A 14,490-nucleotide genomic window follows, 5' to 3' on the forward strand; every position below is an offset into this window, starting at 1 on the left:
TGGGTGTCAAAAACATTCTTCCTCAGTTATCTGCTTTGTCCTTCCAGCTTCACCTCCAGCATTTCCTCAGAGATCAGAGATAAGGTTTTATTCCTTGTGCATTCTAAGCACTACATTTTTGTACTGCTGCCACTTTCTTTCTGATCACCATCTACATGGTATGTAGTGTGGTGTATACATGTTATAACTGCCTAACACTGTTCTTACTGTCTCATGTGGCATGACAGACAAGGAGACAACCATGGTTGCTCGATTTCAGCTTGTGCTTGAAGTAGTCGGATCACCCAAAACTCATATCCAAAAACTCAAAAAACAGTGTGTGTTGACCAAGAGGCAGAGCTAGCACTAAAAGCTTTATTCACTTAAGTATTTATTCTTGTTACATGGTGTTACAAGCCTTCTGGTGCAGAAAAGTACCATCCACACATAAGATGACTCATGTTGACTCAACACAATCATGCTATCTTTAGCCTCTCTGTAGCATACTAATTTGGCTCCCACATTACAATATACTCTAGTAACCTTGGCAGTAGAGCTGGCTTTGAAAGTGCTGGGAAACTGAAACTCTTCCAGCATGTACGGATTAGACTTTTATCTGCTGTAGAGTTAACATAAGGACCATTATTAATCTGCACTATCTTGGCACCACCCTCAGGGTGGTGGGAAGGTAGATTGGGATCTGTATGTATGCAAGGTTCAGTCCTGGTACTGAAAAAAATCCAATAACCTCACCCATGTGCTCTGTAATTCTGTATCTGCCTTCCTGAACTACAAAACAATCTGGTGACTTGTAATGTTATCACGTTTTTTTTTAGTGTAATGAGTACTCTGCACTCCTTCCTTTGGGCAGGGAAATGAAATGTATTTCACCAACATTTTGAGCTCTTTTTTCTCATTTTAAGGCAATTTTTGTACTTTTTAAATAGACATTTTTGAAAAGAAATTAAAAGGTTGTCCTTGCCTGTAGACTCATGCTACAGCCCACCTTCACTTCATTATTAACTTTTGTCATCTTTACCACATTCTGATATTGCTTGGCCATACGTGTTGTAGTTTTCTTCTGTGATGTGTTGGAGGGTATGAGATAACTTAATACGTAACAGGGGGTTGAGTAAAAAATAATGGTAAAGACTCCTTCTAAAAGGTAGCATTTAAAATTCTAGATGGACAACTGCAAAGACCAATGCTACTGATATGTACTATATACTGTAAGCTGTAGCTGCCATTACATGTCCATTCTGTTCTGAGTTTTCCATAGGCATTTGGTTGGATGTTATAAGAACCGAATGGTAGACTAGAAAGATCTTGGGTTTGAGTCAGTATGACTCTTCTCATGTTCTTTTGTTAATGCTGGCCACTTCTTGCAATAATGGCTGAAACCAGACTGAGAGACACACTGAGACACTCTACAAATAGTTTCCATGAATGGCTTTTAAAAAGGCAATGGAGGTTTTTGAGGAGGGAAAACTCTGTATTGTAGGCACAGAGTTAACCAGATCAAGTCTTCTTTGTTTGCTACTGACTTCTTAAAAACATGCACACAGTTGTTTATCATTTATATTGGAACAAATCTTGCAGAAGACACATTTTACTTCCATTTCTGTCACCTGGTGGACAGCCTCTGTAGCACTGAGAAAGCTTATATCAGATCCCCTGTTGTACCAAGGTGGGAGATAATGTCTTTGGGTCAGATTTCAGAGACACTGCTACATGTGATGGGTGTATTGCCCTTATCCTGAACTTGCAAAGAGGCATAATTATCTCCTTATAAAACTGAAAATGTATGTTTGTTTTAAAACAAGATGTGTGGGTGTGGAGGTTTGTAGCATGTGTTTTTACCACATTGTTCAACCTCTGAACTTGCCGCAGGTACAACCAGCCCCAAATAAAATTGCTTCCATGCTGCCAACAAGTAGGAAACTTCACAGCAGGTTCTTTTTGGCATGGGCAGTGGATGCCATGAGTGCGCCATTGGCGCACTGTGGCATGTCGATGACACAAGTGTGGCACCGCGACATGTGGATGCTGCATCACACTTGTGTCATCATGTCGGCCCTGTGTGGACCGGAGGCCGCCCTGATGATGCCGCTGCTGCACGTTAGAGTTTGGGAGCGTGTGGTTGCTCCATTCTCCCAAACTCTAATTTCACCCTAGGCCGCTGCAAAGCAGTGGTCTGTTCCAGGCCTTTGTTTCTTTGTTTTTGTCCCACTTTCCTCCTTTGTCCTCAGCTTATTTCCATTGCTGCAGACTGAATTTGATGTGCAAGAGCAGTCTGCACTTAATTAACTCAGCTGGGCTGGGTTGGGGGAATCTTGCCTTCCTTAGTGAGAACAAGGAAAAGCAAGAACTGCTGTAGCCTTTCCTGTGTTTTGTCAGCTTGACCACACTCTAGTGTTGCTTGACCACATGAGTCCCAGTTTTTATCTGTGAAATTGCAGTTCTGGTATATAAACAGAGATCCAGCAAGGAAAATGTCAGCTGTTGAATGTCTAACATAATAGAGCAATTGCCATTAGACCTTATTCTGCTGGCTTCAAAAGATTTTTTGTTCCGTCTCAGACACAGTGAAAAAGAGATTAAGGACTGGAGAAGACGGGCAAGAAAGAGCAGCCGAGGTTCACTCTGGCTGCAAGCAGATCAGGTCCGCGCCAACTGCATGGCCTGCTTGAAAGCAGGCCATGGCCACAGGACCCACCCTGCGCAACGAGATTGTCCTGGCTCCTTTTGTTCCAGTACGGCTTTGGGCCATATTGGAGACATGCATCATTTGAATGCCATGCTCCCAAACTGGCCAGAAGTCACCTTTTTTGCCCATCTATTCCGGACCATAGTCTATTCATCCTTGGGAATGAGTTGGTAGAGTGGACTGCATCATTTTATTTTGTTTGGGGTGAATTCTGTGAGTGCTTTTGTTTTTGCTTAAACAGGCAAAGGGCTATGGTAGATTTTTTTTCTTGCAAGGTTCAAGTTATCACTGTGTAGAAAATTGCTATTTTGAGGGGGCATTCATAGCAATCCTCCCCCTGTACTCTGAAGCATTAAATTATATGGAGTCACTTCATCCTGTATCATGCATAGAGCTAGCCAAAGAGTATCTGACCCAAAAAGGTGAAGAGCAGAACTGCATGCATCGAAGCAAGAGGTTAGGAGAATACTGGCAAGCATCACAGAAATGGGCCCAGCACCCAGTACACAGGGAAATGGTGAGAGAAGCAGAGTTCCCAGAATTTAAATGTTGCCTTAATCACTAAATTAAGTTATAGATTAAGTTATTAATTAATTAAAGGAGGGACAATGCTAAAGAGTGACAATTTTTACATTTCTCTGCTGGATCTTAAATTTAAATATGAATTTAACATAAATAGCATAGCTTGATTGCCTCCTCAATGTAAATGAAATTGAGCTAGATTTATTAGCTTACTAACAATCATCTAAATACATTATCTTTCTATCTCTAACTTAAGTATCATTGCAGTCCACCTACCATGTACATTTGCCCCAGTTACTAATCCCAACTACCTATTAAAACAATTGCTATATAGTAATTCACCATTTACATAAATTCTGTTGATTCAGTGGGTGTACTCTAGTTGGGACTCAAAATTGAATTACACCAATTTTTATGAGTTTTTTCCACTTTAGTTTGTTGTTACTATTGTTATATTGTTGTCATGGATTCTTTTCTGACTGAGGGCTGGAGAATTTTACTGGTGTTACTCAACCGGTTATTTAACCCTAATGCAGTTAGTAATGCTAATGCATTCATGTTGACACATAGTTGTACAAATACAGATATTTTTGGAATTTATATATTCCCAGAGTAGAATGAGGGAACATAGATCTTCCATGATGACCTGCGATCTCATGAAGATATTGTGAGGTTTCCTACTTTATGTTTGAAGGGCTGAAAGTAAGTAGTTCTAGTGTGAGTGAAATAGAAATTGGTATCCAGCAGGGCAATTATGTACCTGCGTAGCTCAAAGCTGGGCTTTTACAGTTTTTTTTTTCAGTGAACCGTTTTCTGAGATATCAGAAAACAAGATAAATGTGCAAGCTAGCTTCATGATTCTCATGACTTTGACTGGCTTGGCAGTATAAGCTCAGCCTGGCTATGATTCAGCAGGTAGTCTCATCTCACATATGTCAGAGTCCTTTGTCCCTCTGTGCTTAATTGTAAGTGGTCTGTGAAGGCAGAAGGTTTTAGCAAATTAATTGCTAGTAAAATTTACACCCTAAAAAACCCCCACAACCCCACCCCAATACATGGATCTGACACTGAAGTGCCTTTTTCCACTAGGCCAATTTTCTTTATTTTTACCAAAAGTGGCCCATCTTAGTTTAGATCATGTGCTTACATGGTCTGCCTATTGTGCTCTGTCTGCATTTACACGATGAGTTAAATAAAAAAAAAGATTACACAGAGAAAGAGGAAACTCCACACTAATTTAGCCGATGCATGGTCCTAATCTAGTTTATCAAGGGTTCCAGCAGACAGGAGGAGGCAAATGTGGGTGGCTGTCATCCTAAAAAACAACAACAATTACCACCCAGTTAACTTGACATCAATATCAGGAAAGATTCTAGAACAGATCATTAAACAGACAGTCTGTAAGCATTTAGAAAGCAATGCTGTGATTAATAAAAGTCAACATGGGTTTCTCAAAACCAAGTCATGCTAGACTAATCTTATCAATCTTTTTGATAGAGTTACAAGCTTGGTGGATGAAGGGAATGCTGTGGATGCATGTTATTGATTTCAGTAAGGCCTTTGATAAGATCAAACAAGCCAGTCAGATGTGGACTAGACAACAATACTGTTAGGTGGATTTGTTATTGGTTGACCAGCCAAACCGAAAGAGTGCTCTACTGTACAATGGGTCCTCTTGATCCTGGAGAGAAGTAACTAGTGGGGTGCCACAAGGTACTGTCCTTGGCCCTGTGCTATTCAGCATCTTTTGGATGATGGAATAGAAGGCATCCTTATCAAATTTACAGATGACGTCAAATTAGGAGGGGTAGCTAATAACTCAGAGGGCAGGATCAGAATTCAGAATAACCTAAACAAATTAGACAACTGGGCCAAAAGTAACAAAATGAATTTTCACAGGGGGAAATGTAAAGAAATATAAGATATCACACTAAGCAGATGGATGATGTAATTGGCAACAGTACTTGTGAAAAGGATCTAGTTGTCTTTCTAGACTACAAACTGAACATGAATCAACAGTGGAATTTATCAGACAAGGGAAATTGGAAGTATAATCCAATGGCAATCTGAACGCAATCATGGGGTTTAACATTATTGCGTGATAACCCACTACATGCAAATTCGGGCAATGGGAAGTCAGTCCAAATGCAATCATGTGGTTTCACGTTATTGTGTGATAGACTGCCACATGCAAATTCAGGCAATGGCATGCTATTTTTGGGCAATGGGAAGCCAGTTTGAACGCAATGCACTAAACTAGCGACTTTAAGTGAATGCGTTCTGGCCCCACTTTCTTTTCATTCAAATTTAAGAGAAATTCCTCCCGTTTGATAAACTCCAGTGTGGTGTGGCAGTTAAAAAGCCAAGGCTGCATCAATAAGAGTATAGTATCTAGATTAGAGGAAGTAATAGTTGTTGGGAAAATATGCAGAGATAAACGCATATTTGTGAGTAGATAGACTTGTGGAAGTTTGTGAGTAGATAGACAAACTGGCAGACTGGAGCTTTGCCAGGAAAAACAGCTGCTAAAGCACCATAGGCTGGCTTTTCTTCAAAGAGGCACAGTTTATTCTTGTTGCAAACACACACATGCAAGAACAAAGCTACACAAACAAACTACTACAAACCCACACTGTACAAAGATGATTTGAGCTTATATATGCTTTTGCCATGTGGCCATCTAGCTCAACCCCTTCCTGTACAATTTCCTGTGTTACCTGGATTACTGTCCTCCATTCCAGCTGACACAGCATATTTACATAAGTGCTACGTGCTGCTCTCTGGCACACTCTGCCACCTTGGACAATCACCTGCTGTCTAGATCCACAGCTGCAACCAATTCCTGGTTAAGAGCAGTGAGTGTCCATTAGCTTCTCTGCCACATCTGAATATTTTCAATGCTGCTCCATACCTCAAAAATAGTACCACTCTATTTTTCTTTGGTCATTCCTCACCTGGAATACTGTTTCTAGTTCTGGGCACCACAATTAAAGAAGGAAGTTGACAAGCTGGAGCATGTCCCGAAGAGGGTGACCAAAATGATGGAAAAGCTGGAAACTCTATGAAGAGTGACTTAAGGAGCTGGGTATGTTTAGCCTGGTGAAGATAAGGTTAAGAGATGACATGATAGCCTTGTTTAAATATTTGAAGGGATGCCATATTGAAGATGGAGCAGCCTTGTTTTCTGATGCTCCAGAGACCAGGACAGGGGAAACAGATTCAAATTGCAAGAAAAGAGATTCCACCTAAATATTAGGAAGACCCTAGTGTTCTTAGAGGTGTTCAGTAATTGAATAAAGGCCTTAGAGTGTAGTGGAGTCTCCTCCTTTAAAGGTTTGTAAACAGAGGTTGCATAGCCATCTGTTGGGAATGCTTTGATAGTGTTTTTCTGCATGTCAGTGGATTGGACTGGATGGCCCTTGTGGTCGCTTCCAACTCTGTTTCTATGATTCTATGAATCAGAAAATAAGGACATTTTGTAGTATGAATGAAAGAATATGTTTTCCGACTATAGCAACAGATAAAATAAGTTACTTGAAGGGAACAACAATTTCTTTAGAATGCTACAAAATCAGACAGGGGTGTCTGACCTTTTAAAGGCAGCATGCAAATGGTATCACATAACCAGTGCTTTCTCTACTTCCCTGCACAGAAATCTGTGTAAGAAAACCAATGTGTATGAACCAGCTCATAACTGTTTATATTGCTAAGAGCTGAAACATACAACCCTTTAAAACCCACTTCTGAGTGTCTGAGTAGTGCAGCATTTATATAGCGCACACTCTGAAAATGTCCAGAAGCCAGACACAGGCAGCCTAGAATTGCATGTACATGTGGCACACTGCCGGAGAATCTCAAAGCCACCCTGGGGCTGCAGCGGGACCGGGAAAGGCAGATTGGGCCATGGCGTGTTTGCTGCATCCTCAATCTGTCTTCAGTGGGCCCCTTTGGGGCCATCTGTTGGTTTGGTCATTATCATAGAATCATAGAATCATAGAGTTGGAAGAGACCGCAAGGGCCATCCAGTCCAACCCCCTGCCATGCAGGAAATCACAATCAAAGCATCCCTGACAGATGGCCATCCAGCTTCTGTTTGAAGGACTCCAGGGAAGGAGACTCCACTACACTCCGAGGGAGTGTGTTCCACTGTCGAACAGCCCTTACTGTCAGGAAGTTCCTCCTAATGTTGAGGTGGAATCTCTTTTCCTGTAGCTTGCATCCATTGTTCCGGGTCCTGTTCTCTGGAGCAGCAGAAAACAAGTTTGCTCCCTCCTCAATATGACATCCTTTGAAATATTTAAACAGGGCTATCATATCACCTCTTAACCTTCTCTTCTCCAGGCTAAACATTCCCAGCTCCCTGAGTCGTTCCTCATAGGACATGATTTCCAGACCTTTCACCATTATGGTTTGTTTTCATCCAGTGACCTGTATTGCTTTACCTGAATAGAAAACAAGTACAGTGGAACCTCGCCATACGCGGCGGGATCCGTTCCGGATCCCGTCGCGTATGGCGATTTCCGCCTATGCTTGAGCCCCATTGTAAACAATGGGGCTCGTGCACGGCGGTGCAGAGGTGCGCGGGGCGCAACGGGCGCACGCGCTGTGGTGGAAATATTCCTTGTTGAAATAAAAAACTATAGAAAGATGGAGTCACCTTTGTCAGCCAGAGAGATGGTTTTTGAAATAAAGGCTTGGAGTTTAGAAAAACTAGAGCAAAGGAATAATGAGTGCATCTTGACCTGGATGGAAGCTGGCACCAGTAAAAAGACATAACATAAACTAATGAGATAAGGACATTCAGAAGCAAGGTTAGGAGGAAAGCCACTGAATTCCTACAGGAGGGGGTAAGGAGTGATGATGCAGTTTTAATGTATGCATGTATTTCTGTTCTGATTGTAAGAATTCTGTATGTTTAAATTGTAATTAGCCAATCAGGTGTATTGAAGAAGCTTCTTTGTCTTGAATAATATAAAAAGAGCCATTTTGTCTTGTTCGGGGTCTCAGCTTTTGGAACTTGAATTCCACAGAGTTCATTGTTTTCCTTTGTCGACAATTGGAAATAAACTTATGGATTTTCAATTACTAGGTCCTCTTGCCAATCCTATTGCTCTGCCAATCCTAGAAATTTAAGTTTCCTGACATTTCTGTTACAGCGCGGCGCAACAGGCGCGCGCGCCCTTTCAACTGAATGGGACACACTGCCCCTTTTGCCCCGCGCGCGCCCAGCGGCTTGAGCGCGTACGCTCAAAGCCGCTTATAAAAAGTCCGCGTATGCGGAGGCCCCACTGTATGCTCATTTCTACTTCAGTTTAATGGAGATATTTTTATATTGTTGTTCAACTTTTACAGTACTGTATATCTTGTAAAAAAAATTTTTTTAAAAAAAGATGGATATACATTTATTAATTAACAAAAAAGAGAAAATATAAATTCTACAGCATTTTGAAGAATACTGTTGAATAATATAGGTGGGTTACAGGCCGCCGCCGGTTGGTCCGCGGGGGAGCCGGAGCCTCCACACGGCACAGCTCCCGTGCGGACCCATAAAGAAGCTCCAAAATGGAGCTTCTTTTTGAGTCGCGTTTGTGACGTAGCGAGGCGCCAGGGGTGCACTCACTACGTCGCAACACCCGCGACGCGTACGGACGCTCAGCGTCCGATACGTCAAGATGGCAGCGCCCGTATGAACAGGGCGCTGCCATCTTGTACGTATTGAATACGTACTAGGGTTAGGGGGGTGCGGAAGCACCGCCCCTTCCTAACCCTAGTACGTATTCTATACGTACTAAATTGCGGTCTGTAACCCGCCATAGTAAATTTTCCCATGTTTGATTGCTGTGGTCTCCCTGGTCTTTCTCCTGTGACCAATTATTTATATATTTATATTTAGTATAAATCTGGGAATAGAAAAGCTGGCTCTATGCAACGAATTTAGTTGGATCACAAACTGATTGGGCTCAGTCTGGCATTCCAACATCAGATCACAATAAAAGAATTGCAGACAGTGCTTCTCTAATATGTTGAAAAAATAACATCATATAGTGAAAATTTTCAAGGTAGGCATAGGGAGAAAGAGAGGACAAAAGCACATTTGAGGCACAAATCATACTTGGACTCTCAACTGATAGTGTGTGTATGTGTGTGAAAATAATGAGCTATTGCTTCACCTCTGACAAGCATTTGCTACTGTAGTTCTCTGTCAGCAGCAGCATTGTTTTTGGAAAAAAAAATTTGTTTACAGTTGGCCCTCCTTATAGGCGGGCTTGCTTTCTTGGTCTGGAAATGACATGGATGTGGCCACTAGGTGGAATTGGAACTGGAACTGGAATAAAGGTAATCACAGTTCAAGTGGCAGGTGTGCATGAGTCAGCATTTGGGAGCTGTGCATCATGGGACATGTGATGCAACATGCACAGCTGGTGAAGTCAATCCAGGGGTGCATCATGGGATATGGTATGATGCAACTTGCTCTGGGGATGAAACCAGCATGGTTTCATTGGTGGCAAGACACCACATAACTTCACACAAGACCATCAATAAAAGGGAGAAGGTTATTATCTCCGGTGTTGGGTTGTTGTGGTCGGTGACTGGTGGAGCACTTTGTTTGTATATAGAGCTGTGAGTATCCAAGACGGCTGTCTGGTACTCTGTGCAGATCCTGTATATAGTTTGCAACAAGTGAATTAAAGCCCTCTTGTTTGAGTGAGAGCTTTGCTGTCCAGCAGTGTTTATTTCTGCAAGCCGGGAGCTCAAGGCTGAATCCTGTGTGGGAGGAATTTTTCCTTTTCTGCCTGCAGCCTTTGCAGAATCTCTCCAAGAGCCTTCTCATGACGTCCTGCCTGCGTGGATCAACTCTGCACGTGGTCGTAGTGGACACAGCACGTCTCTCTACGCCCCAACAGCTTTGAGCTCACGCGGAAGGTAAGCCCAGGCACAAATAATGGGGCACGTACTCATGCTGCTCACCCTGTGTGCTGCCGTGAGCACACACCCCATTATTTCCTATGGGGCTTGAGCATGCGCTCTTTTCCCCATACGCGGTGGGGGGTCTGGAATAGATCCCTCTCGTATGGGGAGGGCAGACTCTATTTGGTATTTGTTTTGTGTGTGCCTTCCTTCTTCCACACCCAACTTTTGATTGGAAGTTCCTTCCCAATCCACTCCTATTTGTCATTACTCTTTGCATTTCTATTTATGTTATGTCTCATTTTAATTTCAGTCTATGATGTTTGTTTAGTGTGTATGTTCTATCTTTACATTTTCTCTTGTATGTCACTCTGGAATATGTCAGAATACACAAATAGGAAACATACTTGTGTAAGGAGCTTTAAAAACCAGTTTACCTCTTCCGAGTTGAATTCTAATTTGGGAGTCAGCCATGTTCTATTGCATGTAATTTGCCGATGAATCCACCGGCTGAATACAGTCCGGATGCAGCCCGGGTCACAGGACCGCTCAGTAAGCTGCTTTTCAAACTCGGGAGAGGTAAACCGGGTTTTTATAGCAGTGTGATAAACTCTTAAGTGTCATTTTTTCTCCCTGTGCTGTCTTTCTGTTGTTGTGTGCCTTCATGTTTCTGACTTATGGAGATCCTAAGATCATTGGGTTTTCAGGAGCTCAGGGTGTGTGACTTGCCAAAGAGTTTCCATGGTTGAGCAGGGAACTGAACCCTGATCTCCAGAGTTCAATTACTTTTTCACATTTACTTGTAAGCTGCCTTCAGTCTCATTTGTGGGGGAAAGGTAGGTTATAAATAGAATAAATGCTGAGTAATTCCATAAATAAATCCATGGTAAACACTACCACAGTGACTGTACATATACTAGCAAACTTTATTACAGCAGATTTTAAATGCAGCTGGCACAGACATCTCTGGATCACAACCCTTGTCTTCATGGCAAAATTAATACTCTCTGCAGGTATACCCTGTGTCCAGATTTCATGTTTTTGAGTGAAAACAAGATTATGTCTATTTTGGTTTCACAGCGCTATATAATGCGAAATGCATAGATTTGGTTTCCCAGATTTGCATTTGGTTTTGGTCCAAAGTGGTACTGAACTGAACTGGGCTGAAAAAGACGAGTGCTGGCAAAATACAGAATTAATAATAATTATATAATAAATAATAATAAATTATGTATTTATATTCTGCTTTTTCCTCATGGAATCAAAGCAGATTACAAAAGAAAGGTATCAAATACAAAAAAATATAGCCTCCCCACCAGTTGTAACATAACAAACATAACAATAAAATATTTATGCAAAAAGCAGAAATAAATAATAAAACAATTCAAAGTACATGACATAGCATAATGCCTAATAAAGATACAAAATCCAAAATACACAACATGGTAATAATTAAGGCATGACATCTAGATGGCAATTCCTGACATTCCCCTGGCAGCAAAATAACAAAGACAATACAATAATGCAGTACAGCAATAAAAGAGTAACAAGAACATGGTCCCTTGCTCCCACAAGCATGATATAATAATAGCAAATATAACTCTAATGGAATGCAATACAACAATACAGTATAATACAACTCTAATACAATACAGCACAATACACATAATTCCCCCCCTTCATATATACAACAGAAACTCAAAATATAACAATGACAAAACATAAAACAAATAATTAAAACCAATTAGTCAAACATTCAAAACAATCAACCTCCACCTGAGTCCTCTTTTGAGGCTCTGGGGTTGTGTCGGGTGGGGCAAGGCAGTCCCTCTTCCAAAGGCATGCCTCCCTCTCAAACAGCTGGGCTGGAGGGATGGTCCTTGAGCCCCGAACAAATGGGAGGCGGTCCTAATAAAAACTATTAACCACTTGACAGGGTAATATTAATGCAGATACTATAATGTCAGAAGTTCTGTTTCTGTCGTAGCTACTTGACAGTTTTTCCATGGTTTGTAACACACATGACAGCAACATAGCAAAATCCCAAATTATATGTATGGAAAGACTGTATATTAAATATAAATAGGGAAAAAGAAAGTATAAAAAGATCGTTCTCTATACAAATTCCCCTACTGGGCAAAATTGTAGGATCCATTTTCCACTTGAACAGCTGAATGACCTGGATAACAGAGAAACATTAATTTCTTCTACTACTCCAAGTTGGATAAAGCTTCACTTGTTTCCTTGGCATTAGTCACGGACAAATGTCCATAAAGCTGGAACATATACATAAAAGAGTCTTTGCTAAACTGTCTTTCATAAGCTTTTTGTGCTGCTAAAGTAATTCTTAATTGTATGATTCTAAGTGTTCTGAAACAATAACACTTACCAGTCAACCTTATAGTCTGACATGTAAGTGTTGGCAAACAAAAAGCAGATTAGGATATACATTGCCACTAAAACTATTAAAGTACAAAACATTATCAGAAAGCAGGATTAGAGGAGAAATGGAGTTTCTCTTCCATTATAAGAAAACTTTAAAGAGAGAATGAAATCTCCAGTAACAAAGTAGTGTAGCCTAAATATATTCACTTCCTTTGTCCTACAGATTGTGAAGATGGCTTGATATTCCAGGGCAGCTGTTTCCTGTATTACTGGGTTTAAGCTTAACAGTAAACTCTATTTCATACTGCAAAAGGGTTTATCATAACACAAAGAGTGCCATCTCTAAATCCTGAAGTAAACAGGGAAAAACAATTATTTCCTCTTTCAAGTTGCTGATAAAGAGGAATTTACAGCACACTATATAAATGAAAGCAATCCTCTGTTTAAAATAAAGTGGCCATGTGACATTTTGAGCCCCAAACACTGAAGCCTATGATGGATGGGAGAGCAGGTCTTTACATTGATTAAAACAAGATGAAACGGTCTTTTTCTGCAAAGAGTGGAATATTTAGGATTAGGATTAGTCAAAATTATTCCTGCAATGGTCTTAACAAAAGAGATAACATGACATGCATAGCGACCTTCTGTGTTTTACTAAAAGGATGCCTTAGCCAGGCAAGGCCAACACAGAGTCTGCATAGGGATTTGCAGCTGGTGAGTCCATGTTTGCAATCTCTTCAACTCCATTATTTCTCATCTGTTACACTTCAGTACAATTTAATTAGAAATAAGGTGATTCCACAATTTCACAAAGGTGAACACTGCAAGGCTACCTAAATTATTTGTTTACCTTCTTGATTCAATGGAAAGTAAACAGAATTGTTGGGGTATAATACAGATTTCCTGAATGTTTACATGATGAAAACTTTATGTAGATTATGTGTTTGAATGTGTCCCACAATCACATTTTAAAAAATGTTGAAAACTAGACTCCAAGAAGAGTGGTAGGCTAGAAAGATTTTCACATCTTTCAATGGGGGAGCGTCTTCAAATACAGAAGCCCAACTTTGGCCCTATCCAGATGGGCCACTTGTACGTACTCCGTACGTACTAGGGTTGCCTGGGGGGCGTCTCTTTTAGACGCTCGCAACCCTAGTACGTACGGAGTACGTACAAAATGGCGGAGCCCTGTTCACACGGGCACCGCCATTTGACGTAACAGATGGCTAGCGTCTGCACATCGCTTCACCCAGGTGACGTCGTGAGTGCACCAATGGCACACTGCAACATCACTTGCGTGCCGCAAAAAGAAGCCGCTTTGTGCGGCTTCTTTTTCCACCACTGGGAAGCCTCACCAATTGGAGGCTGAAGCTTCACACTGACGGAAATGGAGGCGATGGCAGACTGCCCTTTTTGGGCGGTCTGTATCCTGCCAATATTTGAGGCAGTAAAATCCCATGAGAATTGTACTTCATGCACTTTCTTGACTTTTGAACTAGCTCTTGTTACTTGTATGAAATGTGGGGTAATTTAAGTTTACTAAAGCTTCAGCCTTTGTTTAGGAAACAAAAATATTTAAATATCAAAATGTCAAAGCCAAGCCCATTAGAGTTTAGCTTTAAATTAGCAGAATAGCAGGAAATGTGTTCTTGTCCAACTATGCTTTCCTAAGAATTCAGACTGACTCCAAAAAGCAACAAACACATAGTTCGTAGTTTAGAAAACAAAAGTTTACTATTGGCTTTAACCAATATTTAGATAAAGGCTGCATCCTAATCTACATAGTGAATAGTTCAGGTAGAAAAAAATTCTTTATCTCACCATCTTTCAGAAGAAAGTTGAAAGAGCAGAAAGATGGGAACAGCTCAGTTGAAAATCTTTGAGAGAATGTCTGCTAGTCCCAAAGATGGAGTGACCTAAATCCCATGGTTAGTTTGAATGGTGTGGGGGGGGGGGGGAGTTTGCATGCAGGAAATCCCTATCTATCT

At 41.1% G+C, this 14,490-nt stretch overlaps 1 protein-coding gene across 10 annotated transcripts in view; it reads left to right on the top strand.

Moving 5' to 3' along the window:
- DLGAP1 (DLG associated protein 1) overlaps positions 1 to 14,490 on the top strand; it is a 427,607-nt gene that overhangs the window by 103,691 nt on the left and 309,426 nt on the right. The window lies entirely within an intron of this gene.

Source organism: Sceloporus occidentalis, unplaced genomic scaffold (assembly GCF_023333645.1).
Source record: "Sceloporus occidentalis isolate IW3139 unplaced genomic scaffold, rSceOcc1.0.p SCAF_3, whole genome shotgun sequence".
Classification (NCBI taxonomy): Eukaryota; Metazoa; Chordata; class Lepidosauria; order Squamata; family Phrynosomatidae; genus Sceloporus; species Sceloporus occidentalis.